The 25,673-nt window shown below is 38.0% G+C and overlaps 1 pseudogene; it reads right to left on the bottom strand.

The window, feature by feature from the left end:
* The window catches only part of LOC125170586 (secreted frizzled-related protein 3-like), a 48,210-nt pseudogene extending 23,186 nt beyond the window's left edge, over nt 1–25,024 (bottom strand).
* Nucleotides 25,025–25,673: the final 649 nt, after the last annotated feature.

The following is a 25,673-nucleotide window of genomic DNA, read 5'->3' as shown; positions in this document are numbered from 1 at the left end:
ACATAGAAATCCCTAAGTACTGCACCCCCCAAAAAAAACTATTGGAAGTAATAAATACAGTAAACTTGCAAGGTAAAAAATCAATACACATAAATCCATTGTGTTTCTACACACTACTATCAAAGTTACCAGAAAGAGAAATCAAGAAAGCAATCCCATTTATAACTGTACCAAGAAGAATGAAATACCTAGGAATAAATTTAACCAAGAAGGTAAAAGACCTTTACTCAAGAAGACTATAAAACAGTGGTAATAGAAATTAAAGTTGACCCAAACAATGGAATGGTATTCCATGCTTAAGGATTGGAATAATTACTATTATTAAAATATGCATACTACCAAAGTGGTCTATAGATTAAATGCAATCCCTATCAAAATACAAACAACATTTTTCACAGATTTTGAACAAATAATCCTAAAATGTGTATGGAACAACAAAAGACACTGAAGGGTCAAAGCAATCTTGAGAAAGAAGAACAAAACTGTGGAGGCATCACAAACCCCAGATTGAAAGATCTATTACAAAGCTGAAGTAATCAAAACAGTATGGTACTTGTACAAAAATAGACACTTAGATCAATAGAATAGAACTAGAGAGCCCAGAAATAAACCCATGATTATATGGTCATTAATCTACAATAAAGGAAGCAAGAATATGTGATGGGAAAAAATCTCTTCAACAAATGGTGTTGGGAAAATTAGGTATCTACGTGCAAAAGAATGAAATTGGACCACTTTCTTACAACATATACCCCCCAAAACCTCAGATTGGATTAAATACCTCAGTGTTAGACCTGAAACAATAAAAATCCTAGAAGAATGCATAGTCATTTCTATGACCTTGGCTGTAGCAACGTTTTTCTACATGTGTCTCCTGAGGCGAAGGAAACAAAAGCAAAAACAAACTATTGAGTCTACATCAAAATAAAAAGTTTGCTCAGTGAAGGAAGCAATCAACAAAACTGAAAGAGTGCCTACTGAGTGGGAGAAGATACTTGTAAATGATATATCCAATAAAGTTAATATCCAAAATATATAAAGAACATATGTAACTCAACACCAAAACAATCCAATCAAAAAATGGGCAGAAGACGTGCCCACTTTTCCAAAGAAGACATACAGATGGCCAACAGACACATGAAAAGATGTTCAACATCATTCATCAGAGAAATGCAAATTAAAAGCACAATGAGATATCACCTCACACTTGTCAGAGTGGCTAGAATCAAAAAAAAAGAAACAACTAGTATGGTGAGGATGTGAAGAAAAAAGGAATTCTTGTGCACTGTAGGGAAAGCAAATGAGGGCAGCGACTATGGAAAACAATATGGAGTTTCCTAAAAAAAAAAAAAATTAAAAATAGAATTATTATATGATCTAGTAATTTCACTACTGGGTATTTACCCAGAGAATGTGAAAACACTAATTTGAAAAAAAATATGTACACTCCTATGTTTATTGCAGCATTATTTACAATAGTCAAATTATTGAAGCAACCCGAGTGTCTATCCACAGACAAATAGATAAGTAAGATATGGTGTATATATACAGTGGAATATTACTCAGCCATAAAAAGAACGAAATCTTGCCATTTACAACACAGAAGGACCTGGAGAGTATAATGCTGAATGAAATCAGTCAGAAAAACAAACGCCCTATGATTTCACTCCTATGGAATTTAAGAAATAAAACAAATGAACAAAGAAAAAGACAAGCTAAAAACAGACAAATACAGAGAACAAACTGGTGGTTATCAAAGGGGAAGTGGCAGGGTGGGGGGATGGGTGAAATAGGTGATGAGGATTAAGAGTACACTTATCATGATGAGCACTGAGTAATGATAGAGTTGTTGAATCACTAAATTGTACACCTGAAACTAACACTGTATATTAATTATACTGGAATGCATAAATGGCAACAAACTTGAATAGACGTTTCTCCAAAAAAAGATACACAGGTGGCCAACAAGCATATGAAAATATGTTTAACATCACTAATCAGAAATACAAATCAAAACCACAAGATGCCACCTCACACCCATTAGGATGTCCACTATTAAAAACAACAACAACAACAAAACCCAGGAAATAACAAGTGTTGATAAGAAGGTGGAGAAATCAGAATCTTTCTGTATTGTTGATAGCAGCGTAAAACGGTGCAGCCACTATGGAAAATAGTATGATGTTTTTCTAAGATTTAAAAACAGAGGGGCACCTGAGTAGCCCAGTTGGTTGAGTGTTTGTCTCTTGATTCTGGCTCAGGTCATGATCCAAGGGTCGTGGAATTGAGCCCTGTGTTGGGCCTGCACAAGATTCTCTTTCTCTCTCTCCTTCTGCCCCTCCTCCTTGCTGTCTCTCTCTCTCTCTCTCTCTCTCAAAAAAAAAAAAATTAAAAATAGAATTACCATATGATGCAATAGTCCTACTTCTGCGTATATATCAAAAAGAATTGAAAGCAGGATCTTAAGTTAGAGATGGAGGGAAGCAAACCATAAGAAACTGTTAAAAACTGAGAATAAACTGAGGGTTGGTGGGGGTAGGAGGGAGGGGAAAGTGGGTGATGGGCATTGAGGAGGCCCCTGTTGGGATGAGCATTGGGTGTTGTATGGAAACCAACTTGACAATAAATTTCATATTTTAAAAAACGAAAGAAAGCAAGCAAGCAGGATCTTGATGACATATTTGCATACCCATGTTCATAGCAGCATTATTTTCAATAGCCAAGAATGAATAAAGATGAGATATACACATTAAACAGAATATTATTTAGCTTTAAATGGAAGGAAATCCTGTCGTATGGTACAACATGGATGAAACTTGAGGACATTTTGCTAAGTGAAATAAGCCACTCACAAAAAAAGTGTATGATTCCACTTAAATGAGATATCATCTAAAGCAGTCAAACTTAAAGAAATAAAGTAGACTTTTGGTTGCCAGGGGCTAGGAAGAAAGGAAACAGGGAATTGTGGTTCAGTGGGTACAGAGTTTCAATTTTGCAAAATCAAAAAGTTCTAGAGATCTGTTACGCAACAATGAGAATGCAGTTAACATGACAATTACATTAGTATAACATTATATAACATAGATACTATAACATGTAACCTATATACATGTATATAACAATACTAATGTATTACATGTGGTATAACATTACTACATACCTAACAAAAAAAATGGTTAAGACAGTGATTTTGTTTTAACAATTAAAAAATACTTAAACAGGGGTGCCTGGGTGGCTCAGTCAGTTGAGAGTCTGACTCTTGTTTTCAGCTCAGGTCATGATCTCTTGAGTTCATGAATTCAAACCCTCTATCCGGCTCTGTGCTAACAGTGTGGAGCCTGCTTGGGATTCGCTCTCTCTCTCTCTCTCTCTCTCTATCTCTCTCTCTCTCTGCCACTTGCCCACTTGTTATCTCTTTCTTTCTCTCTCTTAAAAACAAATTTTAGGGGCGCCTGGGTGGCGCAGTCGGTTAAGCGTCCGACTTCAGCCAGGTCACGATCTCGAGGTCCGTGAGTTCGAGCCCTGCGTCAGGCTCTGGGCTGATGGCTCGGAGCCTGGCGCCTGTTTCCGATTCTGTGTCTCCCTCTCTCTCTGCCCCTCCCCCGTTCATGCTCTGTCTCTCTCTGTCCCAAAAATAAATAAAAACGTGGAAAAAAAATTAAAAAAAAAAATTTTAAAAAGAGAGAAATACTTAGAGATTTTTGTACATTGAATTAAGGAGGGTGGGGGAAAAGCAGACCCTGAAAATGCCACAATAAATCAAAGGGTTTATCATAACACAGGATTAAGAGCACCAGGCTGGGCTGTAGTGGGTCTGGATTCTGACTCCACCATGCATAAACTGGGTAACGTTGTCAAATTACGTAACTCTCCGAGACTGTTTCCTCATGTGTAAAATGGGATAATACCAACATTATCTTCACAGTTGTTAGGCACCTTAAATTAATACACATCAATACAGGTTTAGGAACTTGCCTGCCATAGTAAGTATTTAATAAAGGTTAGATGTTATTCTTAGAACACCAACAGCTCAAGAGAATACAGACTGTAGTATTAGATAGGCCGTTCCAAGAATAAATGTATTCTATATATAATGAAAGTATAGAAGAATGCTAAATCCATCAACATCATTTCTGAAATGTAACCCATTGACTTTCAGTGATCCAAATGCAGCCTGATAAATTAAAAATTTAGAGGAAATGTTAAAGTGAGAAGAAACCACTATTTTCAGTATCTTATAAATATAAGTATATAGATATTTTCTATTTCAAAAGTTTTCAGGAAAAAAAAGTGTAGGGAAGGTAAAACTACCTTTTACCCTTATAAGTTCTGTGACTGGGCCTAAGAATTGAATGGACATAAGACAGATTAGCAGGAGAAAGGCATACAACTGTAATATTTTAATGTGTACATGGGAATCTTCAGAAGGAAAATGAAGACCCAAGGAAGGCTTTAGGCCCCACACTTACATACCTTTCTACACAAAGAACAATACATTGTGGGGGTGTGACAAGATACGATAAATTGAGCTAGGGGCAATAAATTTTGGGACGGGGTGCCTGGATGGCTCAGTTGCTTAAGCATCCGACTGGTTCACGTCATGATCTCAGGGTTCTGAGTTCGAGCCGGGCGTGGGGCTCTGTGCTGGCAGCTTCGAACCTGGAGCCTGCATCAGATTCTGTGTCTTCCTCTCTCTCTGCTCTGCCCCTCCCCCACTAGCACTCTGCCTCTCTCTGTCTGTCAAAAATAAATGAATGTTAAAAAAAAAAATGTTGGGACAGTGACTAGTAAATATATGGGGAAACTAATGGAAAATTAGGGTTATTTTAGTAGGGTGTTTTTTGTTGTTGTTTGTTTTGTTTTGTGCAAGTCCATTTCACCGGCAACTCCCAGTCTCTGCTAAGAATGTTGTTTTCTTTCTTACGCAGGGAGGGCACCTTTCTCATGGGAAAACCTTGTGTCCCACTTTCAGGCAGAAAGCGGGAGGGCAGAGACCTTTCCACATGTGCTGTTTCTCAAGTGCTTTCAGCTCAAAAGAATCTATGTGCCAAAGTGGCAAATTTTTGGAGTGGCATGGTCTGAAACCCTTCAGAAGAAACAGTGATACACTTGCAAATAACAGAAAGATCATTATCGAGCTCTGTTATTTAATTAATTTAAGCAGTTTGTTACAGATGAAAGGATAGCCAGATTAATAGAAGCTCCTCCTCACCCAAACAGCATCCCTACCACTTCCGTCTCCTTTCCAAACAGGAACTAGAATATGCAAGAACTTAACGGTCTGTAAAAGTAACAATTCCAATCAGTAGGGAAAGGAAGGACAAGTCACTGAACGTTTCTGGGGCAAGAGGCTCATATTTGAGAATGAAAAACTAGACTTCTGTATCTCCTTACAGACTAAAACTTCAGCTAGATCAAAGACTTTAGTGTAGAAGTATGAAACCACAGGACACTTAGAAGGAAATGTTGGTATGTTTTCATCTGATTTGGGGGTGAAGTTTTTCTTTCTGAGTATAAAAGCAGAATTATAGACTGACCTATTTAACCACATAAAAGTAACTCTGGAAAGAACACTAGATACAAAATTTCTGTATTGTAGTTGGACAATTTGGATCTGTAGTTACACTTCAAGAAATCCATCCTAATAAAATAGCAAACATTTGTGTCAGAGGATGTTAACTGACATGTTACCCATAATAGTAAAACTTTCCAAATACCCTAAATATTCTATCATTAGGGGAATATTTAAATTGTGGACTCCCTGTTCTACACCCATTCTGGGCAAATCAAGAAGTGGTAATCAAAGCATATTTAGAAATATAACTATCAGTATTAAAATAGGTTAAAAGAAAGTCATAAATGGTTGCTCTAGACAAGAATTACAAGTTAGATAACAAGAATTAATGTAAATTAGAGACGTTTTTATAATATGCTTTTAAATACTAGATGACTTTTGGGGCGCCTGGGTGGCGCAGTCGGTTAAGCGTCCGACTTCAGCCAGGTCACGATCTCGCGGTCCATGAGTTCGAGCCCCGCGTCGGGCTCTGGGCTGATGGCTCAGAGCCTGGAGCCTGTTTCTGATTCTGTGTTTCCCTCTCTCTCTGCCCCTCCCCCGTTCATGCTCGTCTCTCTCTGTCCCAAAAATAAATAAACGCTGAAAAAAAAAATTTATAAATACTAGATGACTTTTAACCAATATACATGTGTTAATTTCATACAAAAATATAGGAATAATAGAATCCTATTATTTATAAAATTTTAATTTAAAAAATAATCAATTTATAGATTACCAAAGTGTTCATTGTGGTTTTTCACTGGTGAAAATTATGGTGAAATTATAAGTGATTTTATTTTATTCTTAGCACTTTCCTGTATCCCTGAATTTTCAACAGAGAATATAAAATTCTTTTGTCATCTTAAAAAAATAATTAAAATAAGCTAATATTACTACAAAGAAATAGAACAGTGTTTTACTGTGAATAATATGAATTTGATTATTTTACATGTAACCTGGTATGTTTCCATTTCCCCTTATCCAAGAATGACTATTTCAGGCACTATAACTTTTTTCTTGACTTTTGTTTACTCAAATAGAATATGGTGGGCTTCCAAATAATGTTAACAATCAGCTAATTATGTGCTATTAGTCTAGATGTCCATTCTGGTAGATGGAAAACCTTTTGGGTTATTGCTCTCTCAACCAAGTATAAAATAACTTCTTTTCATTGAGACAATGGACTTAACATTACGTTAGTTTCAGGTGTAAAATATGATTTGCTATATTCATATATTGTGAAATGATCACATCAGTCTATTCAACATTCATTACAATGCACAGTTACAATTTTTTTTCTTATGAGAACTTTCAAAGTCTACCCTTAGCAACTTTCAAACATACAATACAGTAATATTAACTATAATCACCATGCTGCACATTACATCCCTCAGGACATTTTTATTCCATAGCTGGAAGTTTGTACCTTTTAACCACCTTTACCATTTTACCTACTCCCCAACCCTGCCTCTGGCAAACACCAATCTCTTCTCTGAGTTTGATTTTGTTGTGTTTTGTTTGATTTCACATATTGGTGAGATCATACGGTATTTGTCTTTCTCTGATTTGTTTCACTTAGCATAATGCCCTCAAGATACATCTAAGTTGTCACAAATGGCAAGATTTTCTTCTTTTGTGACTGAATAATCATTGGAATGTATGTATACAAATATAACACATTTTCTCTATCCGTTTATCCATTGATGAACCCTTGGGTTATTTCCATGTCTTGGTTATTGTAAATAATGCTGCAGTGAGCATGGGGGTGCGGATACCTTATCCAGTTAGTATTTTCATTTTCTTATGCTAATACTTGGAAGTGGAATTGTTGAATCATATATTCTGTATTTAATTTTAAATTTTATTGAAATATACTTGACATACAATATTAGTGTCAGGTGTACAAAATAGTGATTTGACAGTTGTACACATTATGCAATGCTCAGCATGATAAGTGTAGTTGTGACTTGTCATCATACAAAGTTACCACACTATTAATGATATTTCCCATGCTGTACTTTTTATCCTTGTGACGTATTTTTTCTTCCTTGTGACTTTTCTTTTATGTAGATTTTAGTTAGTTAATATATAGTGCAATATTTTTTCAGGAGTGAAATTCTGTGATTCATCCCTTACATACAACACCCAGTGCTCATCAGAACAAGTGCTCTCCTTGGGGCACCTGGGTGGCTCAGTCAGTTAAGCATCTAGTTCTTGATATCAGCTCAGGTTGTGATCTCTCAGTCGTGAGATCGAGCCCCACATTGGGTTCTGTGTTGAGCATGAAGCCTGCTTAGGATTTTCTCTCTCTCTCTCTCTCTCTCTCTGCCCCTCCCCCACTTGTGCTTTCTCTAAAAATAAATATTAAAGAAAAAAAGAACAAGTGCCCTCCTTAGTACCTATCACCCATCTAGCCCATCTCCCACCCACCTCCCTCCATCAACCCTCAGTTTGTTCACTATCCTTAAGAGTCTTTTGTGGTTTCTTTCCCTCTGTTCTTTTTCCTCCCCTATCCATATGCTTATCTGTTTTGTTTATTAAATTCCACATATGAGGGGCATCTGGGTAGCTCAGTTGGTTAAGTGTCCAACTTCATTTAGCTCAGCTCATGATCTCTCAGTTCATGAGTTCGAGCCCCTTGTGGAGTTCTGCATGGACAGTGTGGAGCCTGCTTGAGATTCTCTGCTCCTCCCCCACCTGCATGCTCTCTCAAAATAAATAAACTTAAAAAAATCCACATATGAGTAAAATCATATGGTATTTGTTTTTCTATGATTGACTTATTTTGCTTAGCAGAATACATTCTAGCTTCATCCATATCATGGTAAATGCAAGATTTCATGTTTTCAATGGATGAGTAATATTCCATTGTGTATGTATACCACATCTTCTTTATCCATTCATCATTTGATGAGCATCTGGGCTCTCCATATTTTGGCTATTGTTGATAATGCTGCTATAAACATTGGGATACGTGTACTCCTTTGAATCTGTATTTTTGCATCCTTTGGAAAAATACCTTATAGTGCAATTGCTGGATGGTAAGGTAATTCTATTTTTAGGTACTTGAGGAACCTCTATACTGTTCTCCAGAGTGGCTGCACCCAGTTTTCATTCCCACCAACAGTTCAAGAGGGTTTCTCTTTCTCCACATCCTTACCAACACCTGCTGTTTCTTGTGTTGTTAATTTTAGCTGTTTTGACAGGTGTGAGGTGGTGTCTCATTGTGGTTTTGATGATGAGTGATATTGAGCATCTTTTCATGTGTCTGTTAGCCAAGTGAATTTCTTCTTTGGACAATTTTCTATTTATGTCTTCTGCCCATTTCTTCACTGGGTTATTTGTTTTTTGGGTGTTGAGTTTGATAAATTCTTCCTAGATTTTGGATACTACCCCCTTATCGAATATGTTGTTTGCAAACATCTCCCATTCCATAGGCTGACTTTTAATTTGTTGATTGTTTCCTTCACTGTGCAGGAGCTTTTTATCTTGATGAAATGTCAATAGGTCATGTTTGCTTTTGTTTCCATTCCCTTCAACAACGTATCTGGTAAGAAGTTGCTCCGGCCAAGGTCAAAGAGGTTGCTGCCTATGTTCTCCTCTAGGATTTTGGTGGTTTCCTGTCTCACATTTAGGTGAGAAGTCTTTCATCCATTTTGAATTTATTTTTGTGTATGAAAGTGGTCCAGTTTCATTCTTCTGCCTGTTGCTGTCCAGTTCTCTCAACACCATTTGTTGAGGAGACTGTCTTTTTTTTCCATTGGATATTCTTTCTTGCATTGTTGAAGATTAGCTGGCCATATAGTTGTGGGTCCATTTCTGAGTTCTCTATTCTGTTCCATTGATCTATGTGTCTGTTTTTGTGCCAGTAGCATCCTGTCTTGATGATTATAGCTTTGTAATATAGCTTGAAGTCCAGAATTGTGATGCTTCCAGTTTTGTTTTTCTTTTTCAGGATTGTTTTGGCTATTTGGGGTCTTTTGTGCTTCCATAAAAATTTTAGGTTTGTTTGTTCTAGCTCTGTAAAAATTGCTGGCGGTATTTTGTTAGGGATTGCATTAAACGTGTAGATTGCTTTGAGTAGAATAGACACTTTAACACTGTTTGCTCTTCCAATCTGTGAACATGGAATGCTTTTCTATTTCTTTGTGTCCTCTTCAATTTCTTGCATAAGCATTTCATAGTTTTCAGAGTACAGATCTTTTACCTCTTTGGTTATGTTTATTCCTAGGTAACTTATTGTTTTTGATGCAATGGCAAATGGGATTGATTCCTTGATTTCTTTTTCTCCTGCTTTGTTATTGGTGTATAGAAATGCAACAGATTTCTGCATGTTGATTTTATATCTTACAACTTTACTGAATTCATGTATTAGTTCTAGCAGTTTGTGGAGACTTTTGGGTTTTCTATGGAGTATCATGTGTCTGTGAAGAGTGAAAGTTTGACTTCTTCCTTGCCAATTTGGAGGCCTTTTATTTCTTTTGTTGTCTATTGCTGAGCCTAGGACTTCCAGTATTATGTTGAACAACAGTGGTAAGAGTGGACATCCTGGTCCTGTTCCTGACCTTAGGGAGGAAGCTCTCAGTTTTTCCCCATTGAGGATGATATTAGTTGTGGGTCATTAATATATGGCCTTTATGCTGTTAAGGTATTTTCCTTCTACACATTTTTTCTTGAGGGGTCTTTTTTTTTTTATCAAAAAAGAATGTTGTATTTTGTCAAATGTTTTTTCTGCATCTATTGGCAGGATCATGTGGTTCTTACCCTTTTATTAATGTGGTGTGTCATGTTGATTGATTTGTGGATATTGAACCAGCCCTGCAGCCCAGGAATAAACTCCACTTGATCATGGTGAATAATTCTTTCAACATATTGTTGGATTTCATTTACTAGTATCTTGTTGAGAATTCCGCATGCACGTTCATCAGGGAATTTGGTCTGCAATTCTCCTTTTTAGTGTGGGGTCTTTTTCTGGTTTCAGAATCAAGGTAATCGAGGCCTCAGAATGAGCTTGGAAGTTTTCCTTCCATTTCTAGTTTTTGGAACAGTTTGTGAAGAATAGGTATTAACTCTTCCTTAAATGTCTGGTAGAATTCCCCTAGGAAGCCATCTGGCCCAGGTCTCTTGTTTGTTGGAAGATTTTTGATTACTGATTTAATTTCTCTGCTGGCTATACATCTGTTGAGATTTTCTATTTCTTCCTATTTCAGTTTTGTTAGTTTGTCCATTTCTTCCAAATTGCCCTGTTGGTTGGCATATAATTTTTCATAGTATTCTATTGTAATTGTTTGTATTTCTGCAGTGTTAGTTGTGATCTCTCCTCTTTAACTCATGATTTTATCAATTTTGGTCCTTTCTCTTTTCTTTTTGATAAGTCTGGCTAGGGGCCTATCAATTTTGTTAATTCATGCAAATAATCAGCTCTTCGTTTTATCGATTTATCCTACTGGATTTTTTGTTTTGTTTTTATGTCATCTATTTCTGCTTTAATCTTCTCTTTTTCTGCTGGCTTTGGGCTTTATTTTCTGTTCCTTTTCTAGCTCCATTTGGTGTAAGGTTAGGTTGTGTATTGGGAAACTTTCTTGCATCTTTAAATAGGCCTGAATTGCATTATACTTCCCTCTTAAGACTGCCTTTGCTGCAAATGGCTTGGATTGTCATGTTTTCATTTTCATTGACTTCCATGTATTTTTTAATTTCTTCTTTAATTTACTGGGTAACCTTTCATTCTTTAGTAGGATGATCTTTAATTTCCATGCATTTGAGGGCTTTCCAAATTTTTTCTTGTGGTTGATTTCAAGTTTCATAGCATTGTGATCTGAAAATATGCATGGTATGATCTTGATCTTTTTATACTTGTTGAGGGCTGACTTGTAACCCAGTATGTATGTGATCTATTCTGGAGAATATTCCACGTGTACTTGAGAAGAATGTGTATTCTGTTGCTTTAGGATTTAGGATGAAATTTTCTGAATATAGCTGTTAAGTTATAGATGGATCTTGTTTTGTGGGTTTTAAAAAATACATTCTGATATGCTATGTCTTTTGATTGGTGTATTTAGTCCATTTACATGCATATAGTGATTATCGAAACGATATGAATTTAGTGCCATTGTGTTACCTGTAGAGTTGGTGTTTCTGATGATGTTCTTTGGTCCTCTCAAGTCTTTTCTTGCTTTGTTGCTTTGGTCTTTTTTTCCCCCTCCACTCAGAATCCCCCTTAAAATTTCTTGTAGGGCTGGTTTAGTCGTCATGAACTCCTTTTTGTTTGTCTGGAAAACTTTTTATCTTTCATTCTATTAGAATGATAGCCTTGATGGCTAAGGAATTCCTGGCTGCATATTTTTCCCATTCAGCACGTTGAATATGTCCTGCCACTCCCTTCTGGCCTGCCAAGTTTCCATGGACAGGTCTGCTGCTAACCTTATATGTCTACCTTTGTAGGTTAAGCATATTTTGTCCCTAGCTGCTTTCAGAATTCTCTCTTTATCTTTGTATTTTGCAAGTTTCACTTTGATATGTCACGGTGCTGACCTGTTTTTGCTGATTTTGAGGGGAGTTTTCTGTGCCTCTTGGACTTGAGTGCCTGTTCCCTACCCATATTATAGTAGTTCTCAGCTATAATTAGTTCAAATAAACCTTCTGCCCCCTTTTCCTGCTCTTCTTCTGAGACTCCTATGATACCAATATTGCTTCACTTTATGGAATCACTAATTTCCCTTGCTCTACCCTGTAATCTAATAGTTTTCTTTCCCTCTTCTTTTCAACTTTATTACTTTCCATAATTGTATCCTCTATATCACCTCTTTTTTCCTCTGCTTCTTTAGTCCTTGTTTTGACTATATCCACTCAGTTTTGCATCTCAGTTATAGGCTAACTAGTTTTTATTTCAGCCTGACTAGTTTTGGGGACTTTTATCTCTGCAGCAAGTGTGTCTCTTATGTCTGCTATGCTTTTTTCAAGCCCAGCTAGTAGCCTTAGGACCATTATTCTAAATTCTTGTTTGGATATATTGCATATATCTGTTTTGAGCAAATCCTTAGCTGTTATTTCTTCTTGACCTTTCTTATGGGACGAATTCCTCCATCCTGTCATTTTGGCTAAGTTTCTGTCTTTTGCATGTTTTGAAATCTTGTTGTGTTTCCTGCAACTGAGAGTACTATTATATTAAAAAGGGATCATACACTGCCAAGGGCCCGGCACTTCAGGAAGTGTCTCTGGTGTGTGCTGCGTGCACTCTGCTGTTGTGTTTTGGCTGCTCTTTCTCACTGGTCAGTCCTCTGCAGAGCTCCTCCTCGCTTGCAGTGGGGAGTTTTTGGAACTTTAACTAGGTATGCTTTGATTTGTTTGTTGAAAGAAGCCTAGAAAAAAAAAGGGAAAAAAACCTGACCCCCCCCCCAAAAAAAAGAAAACAACAACAACGAAACAAGAAGGCAATCAAAAAACTCTAAGTCTGATTCCAAGGAAAAAGAAGAAAAAGGAAAGAAAAAGAAGCCTGATTCCCCCTTTCCACCCCCCAGTCTAAAAGAGAGAGAGAGAGAGAGAGAGAGAGAGAGAGAGAGAGAGAGAGAGAAGAAAATGAAAAAAACAAGCAAAAGCTATAGGCCTGGTTTCCAAAGGAAAAGGAAGAAGAAACTAAGTCTGTTCCTATTTCCACCAGAACTGCAGGCGACACTTTGAAGCACTCTATGATCAGTACATTTTGTCCATGTGGGGTGCTGTGCTCATCTTCTGGAGGAGGGGCCCACTGGGCTGGCTCAGAGTCAGTTCTGCCTCAGTAAATGAGCAGTTGCCAGGCACAGGGTGGAAGAGTTTGGTGTAAGTGCGTCCCAGCTCCTCTGGGGGCCACTGTGTTGCTCTCTCAAATCCCACCGTGTTGATGTTAAGGGAGAAATAGTGCCACCTCACTGTCTCATCCCTGGACAGGGGATCTCACAACCCTGCTGTTCAGTAAGCTCTCACAGAATGATGGGGACAGTCAGCATGCCCTGCAGCACAGCTCTCCTGCATTTTATCTTTAGTGCGTGGCTGGGTTTCAAAACTCGAAATCTTAAAGCACCCAGCACCACAGACCTACCCCCTCCTCCAAAGTAGAGGCTCTCCATGCTGTGTCTGGTGTCCTTTGTCCCAGAAAAAGAGTCCTACACCTGTGCGGCACATGGAATCTATAATGTGGTACCACAAAAAGTAGCAACCAGGTTATCTGCCCTCTGTGCACCATGATGAAAGGTATTTTGCTGGTACCTGCAGGGTCTTTTGTCCTTGGAGAGGACAAATGTACTGCAGGAAGGGGAATATTCTCTCTCAGTGTGACCCTGAGATTCCTACACCATGCTATGCACTCTGTGGCCAGTGCCCTCCTTCTCTCCAAGGGTGTGTACCATAGCTTCTCTCCAGAGAAAGTCACGCACTTCCAAAACCTCAGAGTTTGAGCTCCACACACTGCAAAAAACCTGTGGCACTCAATACCTCTTGCTTCCCAGTTCGTGGTCCAGAGAGGTTTTTCTCTCATGTGAACTTGGTGCCACACTCTCTCAACCCCACTCTCTTTCTCTCCCTTTTGTCTCTCTATTGAAAGGGTTCCTTCCTCCCTCCATGGCACCACCTTTTTTTTCTTTCCCCCAATTCACTTCCATGCAACTCACCACACTGTCTTCCTCCAACAGTGGAGATCCTTCTGTCAGTCTTCAGACCAATTTCCTGGGTGTTCCAAGTGATCCGACCTCAATACCAGCTGTGTTTGAGGGACAAGGGACGCCCAGGGTCCCCTTACTTCTGCACCATCTTAACTCCTGCCCCCAATTTGTGACTTCTTTAAAACTGGAAATTTGTGCCTCCTTATCCCTTTCACCTATTTCACCCATCCTTAATCCCTGTCCCCTTTGACAGCCACCAATTTGTTCTCTGTATATGTGAGTCTATTTCTGTTTGTTTGGTTCTGTTTTTTTTTTTTTTAATTCCACATATAAGTTAAATCATATGGTATATGTCTTTCTCTGACTTATTTCACTTAGCATCTTGCCTTCTAGGTCCATCCATGTTGCATGAATGGCAAGACTTCATTCTTTCTCATAGCTGAATAATATTCTATCATGTTTATATACCACACCATCTTTATCCATTCTTCTATGGATGGACACCATGGTTGCTTCCACATCTTGTCTATTGTAAATAATGCTGCAATAAACATAGAGGTGCCTATATATTTTTGAATTAGTGTTTTCATTTCTGTTGGGTTAATACCTAGCAGTGGAATTACTGTATCTTTTTTGTTAATAAATGGACTCATATCACATTTGTTATTCTTGCTTTTTATTTTTATTTTTAAAAAATGTTTTATTTATTTTTAAGAGAGCAGAAGCAGAGGAGGGGCGGAGAGATAAGGTTGAAGAGAGAGAAGGCAGAGAGAGACATCTGAAGCAGGCTCCGGACTCTGAGCTGTCAGCACAGAGCCCGACGTGGGGCTTAAACCCATGAACCTTGAGATCATGACCTGAGCCAAAGTCAGGTGCTTAACTGACTGAGCCACTCATGTGCCCCTACTGTATCTATTTTTAAGGAACCTCCATGCTGTTTTCCATAGAGGCTGTATCAATTTACATTCTGACCAACAGTTACACAAGGGTTCCCTTTTCTCCACACCCTTGCTATTTGTCATTCTGACTAGTGTGAGGTGGTATCTTATTGTGGTTTTGATTTATATTTCCTGATTATTAGTGACGTTGAGTACCTTTTCATGTAGGTGTTAGCCACCTGTATGTCTTTGGAAAAATGTCTATTCAGATACTCTGCCCATTTTTTTTTATTGGATTGTTTGTGATTTTGTTGTTTGCTATTGTCTGTGTTCTTCATATACTTTGGATATTAATCCCTTATCAGATATGTAATTTGCAAATATTTTCTCCCATTTAATAGTTTTTGTTGGTGGTTTCCTTGCTGTGCACAAGCTTTTCAGAGTGAGGTTGATTAGATTCAAATTTGTAATCTATTTTAAATTGAGTTTTGTGAGTAGTGTAAGATGGGCTCCAATATCACTCTTTTGCATGTGGCTGTCCAGTTTTTCTAATACCATATATTGAAGAGACTGCCCTTTCCTCATTGTATATTTTTGGCTCCTTTGTTGTGATTTAATTGACCATATATCCATGGATTTATGGCTGGGTTTTCTGTTCTGTTGATCTATGTGTCTCTTGTTATGCCAATACCTTAATATTTGATTATGTAGTTTTATAATACAATTTGAAATTGGGAAGCATGATGCCCCTAGCTTTGCTCTTCTTACTCAAGATTGCTCTGGCTATTAATTTCTTTTGTAGTTCCATATAAATTTTAGTATTGCTTCCTCTATTTCTGTGAAAAATGCCATTGGAATTCTGTTAAGGATTGCATTTTTTTTAAAGGTTTTTAAATGTTTATTTATTTATTTTCAGAAAGAGAGAGAAGGCATGAGAGGGGGTTGGGCAGAGAGAGAGAGGGAGAGAGAGAGAGAATCTCAAGCAGGCCCCATGTTGTCAGCGCAGAGCCTAATGTGGGTCTCAAATTCACAAACCATGAGATCCTGACCTGAGCTGAAATCAAGTCGGATGCTCAACTGACTGAGCCACCCAGGCACCCCCAAAGATTTCATTAAATATGCACATTACTTGTGGTAGTATAAACATTTTTAAAATATTTGTTCTCCCAACCTATGAGCATGGAATATCTTTCCGTTTGTTTGTGTCATCTTTAACTTCATTCATCAGTGTTTTATAGTTTTCAGAGTACAGGTGTTTCTCCTCCTTGGTTAGGTTTCTTCCTGGGTATTCTATTTTTGGTGCAATTGTAATTGAGATTGTTTCCTTAATTTCTCTTTCTGCTACTTTATTATTAGTGTACAGAAATGCAACAGATATCTGTATGTTGATTTTGTGTCCTGTGACTTGACTGAATTCATTTATCTGTTCTACTAGTTTCTTAATGGAATCTTTAGGATTCTTTCTATACAGTATCATATTATCTGCAAATAGTGACAGTTGTACTTTTTCCTTATCAATTTGGATGACTTTTATTCCTTTATATTGCGTGATTGCTGTGACTAGGACTTCCAGTACTATGTTGAATAAAAATGGTGAGAAGTGGACATCCTTGTCTTGTTCTCATTCTTAAGGGAAAAAGTTCTCAGTTTTTCACTATTATGATGTTAGCTATAGGTTTTTCACATATGGCTTTTATCATGTTGAGATATGTTCCCTCTAAACCTTTGTCTGAGGGTTTTATCCTAAATGGATGTTGCACTTTGTCAAATGCTTTTTTTGCATCTATTAAAATGATATGGTTTTTATTCTTTCTCTTATTGATGTGATGTATCACGTTGATTGATTTGCGAATATTGAATCACATTTTCATTCCAGGAATAAATCCTACCTTATCATGGTAAATGATTTTTTAAAATGTATTATTGGATTTGTTTTGCTAACATTTTGTTGAAGATTTTTTTTAAGTTTTTTATTTATTTTGAGAGAGAGTGAGAGAGAGCGAGAGAAAGCAGACGTGTGAGCATGACCGGGGGAAGAGAGAATTCCAAGCAGGTTCTATGTGCTGAAAACCTGATGTGCAACTCACACCCACGAACTGTGAGATCATGACCCTAGCCAAAATCAAGAATCAGTCACTTAACCAACTGAGCCACCCAGGCACCGCTTTGTTGAAGATTTTTACATTTGTTTATCAGAGACATTGGCCTGGAGTCCACGCTTGCTTGCTTGCTTGCTTGCTTTCTTCCTTTATTGTAGTGTCTTTATCTGGCTTTTAATGCTGGCCTCATAGAATGAATTTGGAGACTTTCCTTCCTCTTCTATGTTTTGGAATAGTTGGAGAAGAATAGGTATTAACTCTTCTTTAAATGTTTGGTAGAATTCACTTGTGAAGCCATCTGGTTCTGAACTTTTCTTTAATGGGAGTTTTTTGATTACTGGTTAAATTTCTTTGCTGGTAATTGGTCTGTTCAAATTTTCTGTTTCTTCCTGATTTGGTTTCTTGAGCTATGTTTCTAGGAATTTACCTATTTCTTAGGTTATCCATTTTTTTGGCATGCAATTTTTATAATATTCTCTTATAATCCTTTGTATTTCTGTGGTATATTTTTTTCATTTCTGATTTTGTTTATTAGAGTCTCTCTTTCTCTCTCTGTCTCTCTCTTTGTCTCTCTCTTTGAATCTGGCTAATTTTGTTGATCTTTTCAAATAACCAGCTCCTGGTATCATTGATCTGTTCTATTAGGTCTGAAATGAGTCTCTTGGAGGCATCAGATAGATGGGTTTTGCTCTTTTTTTTTTTTTAACCATTTTGTAATCCACCGTTTTTTGATTAGTGTATTCAGTCCATTTACATTCAAAGTAATTATTATAGGTATGTACTTCTTGCCATTTGGTACTTGTTTTATGGTTATTTTTGTAGTTCTTTATTCTTCTCTTGCTCTCTGTTGTGGTTTGTTGGCTTTCTTTAGTGATTTGCTTGGGTTCCCTTCTCATTATTTTTTGCATATCTATTACCTGCTTTAGATTTGTGGTTGCCATTGGGTTTATGTATAATATCTTATGCATATAACAGTCTATATTAAGTTGATGGCTGTTTAAGTTTGAACCCATTCTAAAAGCATTCTAAATTTTTACCACCTCCTGCCATGTTTTATGTACATGATGCCATACTTTACATCATTCTATTTTGGGAAACTTGTGACTAATTTTTATTTATTGTTTATTTAAAAAAATTTTCCTTTTATTTAAATTTTGGTTAGTTAACATACAGTGCAATATTGGTTTTGGGAGTAGAATTCAGTGATTCATCATTTACCTACAACACCCAGTGCTCATCATAACAAGTGCTCTCCTTAGTACCCATCACCCATCTAGCCCATCTTCCACCCACCTCCCTCCATCAACCCTCAGTTTGTGCTCTGTTGTTAAGAGTCTCTTGTGGTTTGTTTCCCTCTCTTCTCATCCTACTCCCTTCCCATATGCTCATCTGTTTTATTTCTTAAATTCCACATATGAGTGAAATCATATGGTATTTGTGTTTCTATTATTGACTTTTTTTGCTTAGCATTATACATTCTAGCTCCATCCATGCCATGACAATGCAAGATTTCATTCTTTTTGATGGCTGAGTAATATTCCATTCTATGTATATATCATATTTTCTTTATTCACCAGTCAATGGATATTTGGGCTCTCCATAGTTTGGCTATTGTTGATAATGCTGCTATAAACATTGGGGCACATGTACCCCTTTGAATCTGTATTTTTGTATCCTTTGGGTAAATACCTAATAGTGTGATTGCTGGATAATAGAGTAGTTCTATTTTTAGTTTCTTGAGGAACCTCTATACTGTTCTCCAGAGTGGCTGCACCAGTTTGCATTCCCACCAACAGTGCAAGAGTTTTCTCCACATCCTTGCCAACCTGTTGTTTCTTATGTTGTTAATTTTAGCTGTTTTGACAGGTGTGAGGTGGTATCTCATTGTGGTTTCAATTTGTATTTCCCTGATGATGAGTGATGTTCAGTATCTTTTCATCCTTGACTGACTTTATTAGCTGGATTTAATTTTACTGCTTTGGTCCTTCCTACAGTTCTTCCTTTTGCTGGTGGTCTTTCCTTTCCACTCAGAGTCCCCTTGAACATTTCTTCTAAGCCTGGTTTAGTGTGATGAATTCCTTCAACTTTTGTTTGGGACACTATTGATCTCTCCTCTATTCTGAATGGTACACTTCCTGGATAGAGTATTCTTGATTGGCAGAATTCTTTTTCTCTCAGCATTTTGAATACATTGTGCCGTTCCCTTCTGGCCTGCAAAGTTTCTGGTGAAAAATCTGGTGACAGTCTTATGTCTTATTGGGGTTTCCTCGTATGTAAAAAGTTGTTTTTCTTACTGCTTTTAAGATTCTCCCGTTTAACTTTTCACATTTGCATTATAATTCTGTTTGTTGTTGTTAAGTAGAACACAAATAATTTAAGGATCTGTATTCAGACCACAAAAAAGGGAAAGAGAAAAAAGAGCAGAAAACAGAAAATAGAGGTAATAACAATTACCATGTGATTTATGTGGTAAATAACAGATTATCATGTTCAACCATGCAATTTTCCTTTGCTAGTCCAGCAATGCAAGTCTTACCATGAAGCTCACCGATGCCCTTGCATTCCAGGATGTAGTTGCATGCTTGCAGGGAGTTAGAGTTCCTGCCAGATGTCTGACTCTGAGAGGAGTTACTATGGCTAGAATCACTTTTACTCTAAGATGACAGAACTTCATATCCCAGTGCTTAACTTTTTTTTTTTTTTTTTTGCCAAGATGATCTTTCCATTTCTCAGCAATATAACTTTTCACCAAGACTAATCTTGGAGCATCACTCACCATAATAAGCCATAATGATTTACTGCCTATTAATAGCAATGAGGACATAGGCAGCCAGAAATTGGTGTGAAGGTCAATGGTGTGCTTGTAATGATTACTAGAGAAGTCTTTAAAATCTTCTTCACCTCAACTACTGTAGTCACACCACGGCGTTTGGTCTTTATCTCTTAACTTTAGCTTCCATGACATAGTTATAATTGTTTTGAAACTAGATGTTCTGTGTAGCCTAATAGGTTTACATTTTCAGCATCCACTGCTTGCCCCTCTACAGTTTCCATTACTAGGATCCATAGGAAAATTCACTCCGTCCACAGCGATGATGGCCTTATGAAAGATGCACACACCCTGGTCATAAACGGCAGCTCCTTGTAGGCTTGGCTCTCAGACCACAGGTGGCAGTACTTGCTGAAGATGGGCTTGCAGCCCTCTGGACCTACCTGCAAGTAAACTTGCAGAACGTAATGTGCTCTTGTTGGAAGTAATGGTGCAGATAGATGCATACGTGGCATAGGAAGAGAAGATCAGGGCTCTTGGGAGTGCCTAGCAGATCTTCAAACTGCTCATTGGCCAGGATGGCATTAGTCTGGTACTGTGATGCAAGTAGTTGGACATCTTGGTCACGCTCTAGGGCAGGGGCTTGCACAGAGGGATGGAGACAGGCTCATAGGCTGCAGGCCGGCCTCAGGGATCCACAGCAGGAAGAGCACAGTTGGGGCCAGCAGCCCAGCTGAGCCCACAGTAGCATCCATCCTGGGCCAAGGCAGACTATGATTGTGGCAGGATGGGGCAGGATGCAACACTGTCAAGGACTCTGAGAGGCCTGCTTCACTGTCTCCTCTCCTGCACTGTAGGTTTGGTCTGTCCATGAGAGGAGGTGAATTCAGGATCTTCTTATATTTTGAGCTGGAGTAAATGAGATGTTTTAAGAGTTCTATTAAGTTATGTCTCCATAATCTAGGTTTCTCATTTTAGCATTGTCTTTTGAAAAAAACCAAAAACCAAAAGCAAAAAACACCATAATGTATTTACTCCCAAGGTAAATGGGACTGATTTCCTCCTGGACAGGAATAAATATGGAAAACACTACCTAAATGTGAGCTTAAGAACCAGGACTGCCTAAGAAAATACATCCTAAGCCAGAGACACACAGCTGGACAAGAACTTAAGACAACTCTTATGGATCCCTAACCACACACTTAAGCAACAGACAGGGTCTTCCAAAGCAACTAATGGCTGGGTATTAAACAAAAAAGGTGACCAATGTGGAAAACACATCACACAACTTGCTACTCCTCACTACCCTCTCATTCCCCCAAAAAACAATAAAAAATAAGACTCCACACTCAAGATAGCTAAACCTACAATTCTCAGAAATCATCAACTATTATAAATTACAAGTTTTCCATTGCCCTTTCTGCATATGTCTCTGTTCTTTCCATTGGCCCTAGACCATTAGGCAGCTGGCTGTTTTTGACATCATTTCCCTTTCAAGGGTGCCTTTAAATCCAAGTTTGGTCATGTAACTAAAACCTGGCCAATCTGTATACTCCAGCCTGGTGGCCACAGGAAAATCTATGTGAACCAAGTTGATCCAAAGGCCCAAGCAATGGACATTTTTGTGTGAATTACTAGGAAATAGAGAAGCTCTCTTTCCATTGAAATTGCAAGGTAGAAGAACAATATGTGCTGGGAACTTCTGAGTGTCTTATGGGGAAGAAGGTGGTTACAGCAGTTAGCATATCTTCATAAACATGCACAAATATATACAGAGAGTAATGTAGTTCAATCTATCTCTCTGCCCAGTGGTTTGAGAAGAGTGGATTTTCTTGTCTGTATTTCCATTTTATTTATTTTTTAATTTGAAAGAGAGAGAGAAAACACAAGCAGGGGAGAGGGGCAAAGGGAGAGCTAGAGGAGAATCCCAAGAAGGCTCCATGCTCAGCGCAGAGCCCGACATGGCGCTCGATCCCACAACTATGGAATCATGACCTAAGCCAAAATCAAGAGTCAGATGCTCAACTAACTGAGCCACCCAAGACACCCCTATGTTTCCACTTTAGAAAGTAGTTAAGGATATACCTTTTTTGGAAGAGGTCTAAATATTAAGTTAAAAAAACTTCAAACTAGTAATTATTACAAAATATATTTAATTTCACTCTTTTCATTACCACAAAATTTTAAAAATACTAATATACAGACAAGAGCAAGTGAACTGGAAAAGAGGTAAAAATTGTATAAAAGACGAAGCTAAGCATAGGAATGTAGGAGCAGTGACACATATACACACTCAAATGAATTCAGAAAGCATATTCCATCCATGTTAAAGTCTAAAGTCACCTTTTACTGGAGCCACATCTGGAAAGCTCCTTAAACCAAAGTTCTTACATGGGAAGCATCTTCCCAGACTTCTTTTTTTTTTTTTTTTAATTTTTTTTTCAACGTTTATTTTTGGGACAGAGAGAGACAGAGCATGAACGGGGGAGGGGCAGAGAGAGAGGGAGACACAGAATCGGAAACTGGCTCCAGGCTCCGAGCCATCAGCCCAGAGCCTGACGTGGGGCTCGAACTCCCGGACCGCGAGATCGTGATCTGGCTGAAGTCGGACGCTTAACCGACTGCGCCACCCAGGCGCCCCCCCAGACTTCTCTTAAAAAGCATTTCTCATAAAACAGCCCACACCAGAGACACAGTCCTAATCTAAACACAAGTCATAAATGCCTCCCCTAGGCCCCATAGAACTTGGAAAAATTAATGAAAACTATGCACTATAGAAACGGAAAAGTGACACCTAGTGGCCACATGGCAGTTTTCCATTATGGCTTCCCTGCCTTGCCGGTAACTTCTTGGCAAATCTGAATTTCCAATTCCTGAGCCAAACAATGACCTACCTGAGTGGTAGATATCTCTTTAGAGCAGGATCTGAAATGACACTACTAAACATGGTCCAATAACTAGGTAGTGGTTATTTCATTTACTGTGCCCAGACTCTACAGAAATTCCTCAAAAAATATGACTAATAAATATAGCCTTTCCCATTAAGAAACTGTAATGAAATACCTTAATCCCACTTACTTACCAAAAGCCTCTATGCTCTATTTTTCGTTCAATTTTTCAACAGATTTCCAAATTTAGTGGCTACAATAGAGTGTCAACATACACCCCAAGTTTGATTTCAGGCTATCATCATCTAATAAAATATCTGATAGCATCTTCAGGTTCACTAGTTTCAAAAAAGTTTTACATTTGACACATAGAGGTTCAGTTATTTGACTGTACTAAATCAAGGATCAATAAACAATTGTTCCTTAAGCCATAGCAGTTAGAGGTAAATATTATAGTTACGGTATAACCTTTGGTCTACTTCAATAATATCCATCTAATAAAATGTTTTAGAGCAGCACTGTCCAATAGAAATATAATGTATGCCATACGTGTAATTTAAAATTTTCTAGTAGCTACATTAAAAAAGTAAAAGTAAAAAGTAAAATGTTGCCGTTTTATATAATTCAGTATATCCAAAATACTTGTCTAAGTGATCAGTATAAAACTGGTTTTTAAAATGTATTTTTTATATTTTATTTTTTGGGGGGGGGGGAGCCCATGCAGGGGAGGGGTAGAGAGGGGAAAAAGAGGATCCCAAGCAGGCTCCATGCTGTCAGTGTAGAGCCCTACATGGGGCTCGAACTCATGAACTATAAGGTGATGACCTGAGCAAAAATTAAGAGTCAGATGCTTAACTGACTGAGTCACCCAGGTGCCCCTTTATATATTATTTTTAAATTTTATTTTTTAGGAAGCTCTACGCCCAACATGGGGCTTGAACCCAACCCCAAGATCAAGAGTCACATGCTCCACTGGCTGAGCCAGACAGGCATTACATTATAAAATTGTTAACGTGATATTTTGCATTCCCTTTTTTATACTAAGTGTATGAAATCTGGTATGCATTTTACATTTAAAGCCTATCTCAATTTGCATTAGTGACATTTCCAGTGCTCAACAGCCACACATGGCCTGTGTCTATCATACCGGACTGCACAGTTCTAGAGTCTGACCCTAATACTCAATTCCTGTAGATTAGAATCACAGAATCAGAACTGGAAGTAAACCTAGAGGTCAAGCCTCTGGTACAGACAAGGAGCCTGAGGTACAGAGTATTTAAATGGCTTATGTGAGGTCACACAGCTTAATTTAGGCTGAGTAGGCTCTTCAGCTTCTAGGCTCTTGTCCCACTCCACTCCATTATTGTAGGTAATTCTTAGAAAAAAAATTACTCTTTTTATGATTTCATTCAATGTACAGATGTTTGAAATTGCAGGAAATGCAGGAAATTAATGAATAGGAGAAAAATTAGTTATAGGGCAAACCATAAAAATATCACTCCTAACAACAATTCAACATAAATGCAACACACTTTGGAGAAAACACTAATCTCAGGAGAGCTACAGGTATCATACGCTGCATGTACTGGATTCTGGATCCAGGACAAGATCTACAGAAAAATACTAGAGTGGATTATTAAAGGATCAAAGCATTCAATTGGCTATCTGTCCACTGTTCTATGGAATAACCCTTCCTCTTGCAAAGAGGAAAAACTGTTACTATGCCAGGCAGCAATGGCCTGCTTCTAGAAATTCTGCCTCCCAGATCCTTGCATCATAAAGCCCCTCCACTTTCAAGGCCATCCAGCACAGTGACCCATCTTGCTACCACTGGCTGAGTTCAACTCCAGAGGCCACGCCCAACCTGCAATGGTTTAGCCCCACAAAAATGTTATGTTGGTAAGGCCTCTGACTTAAAGAACAGCAACTCATTCCTGCTTCTTCAGATGGAACAGTCATGCTTAGGCTGTTGCAAACCAAGGTCCTTCATCTCATAGGGTTTCTTTGGCTTATTCTAAACCTGAGTGTGTCTCAAGTTCCAGAACCAGGAGTGGGGCTGACCTTCTAACATTGCTGGAACACTGTAAGTGCTGCAGGACACGGTGATACACCGTTGCCCACATGGCCACTGCAGCTGTCCCGCTTGAAGGGAACATGTGCTTTTGGCCTATTGCCTGTTGGTATGTTTGCCATTAACATGTCTGACAAAAGTTCTAACTTATTACGTACAGCCTAAAGAAATATGCAGAGTCAAAATAATGCTTTGTTTTGGTGAGAGGCTCTGAGGGAGATCTGTTGGGAGGTAGAGCACCACCTAGAGGAAGAAAACGGCATTGGCTCCCCTACTGAGGCTCAGGCTTCTCCATTAGTTTCCTAGCCTATCTTACTTTCCATTCGTGGGGCACCAAAAAAAAAATATATACATGGAAACACACTGGGTAAACTAGAAAGAGCAATTAAAACATAAGGTATAATGAAATTATGATCTTCAAAAAGGTAGATATACATGTATTATCTTAAATATTCTTCTTGTACTCAGTTTAAGCTACCTCTCAGTTACTAGTTAAAAAATGATCTCCAAATTTGTAATTATAGCTAGAAAATTGGTTTTTATATTCTTTCTCATTGCCTCATAGTTTCAAAATTATACTTAGCCTTTACATAACTACCTTTGGCTACAGGCAACAGTAACCATAATTGCCTAATCTAGAAGGCCACAGCTATTTCCTGGGTCAGTCAATTCATCATTTAACCAGCGAAACCAGTGCTTCCCCAAATGTGTATAAAGAAACTGGTTTATACACATTAAACATTTCAAAAATACGAATTTAATTGTGACTTTACACAA

Source organism: Prionailurus viverrinus, chromosome B4 (genome assembly GCF_022837055.1).
Source record: "Prionailurus viverrinus isolate Anna chromosome B4, UM_Priviv_1.0, whole genome shotgun sequence".
Classification (NCBI taxonomy): Eukaryota; Metazoa; Chordata; class Mammalia; order Carnivora; family Felidae; genus Prionailurus; species Prionailurus viverrinus.
The sequence above is the reverse complement of the archived record's forward strand: the minus strand, read 5'-3'. Positions and strand labels throughout refer to the sequence as shown.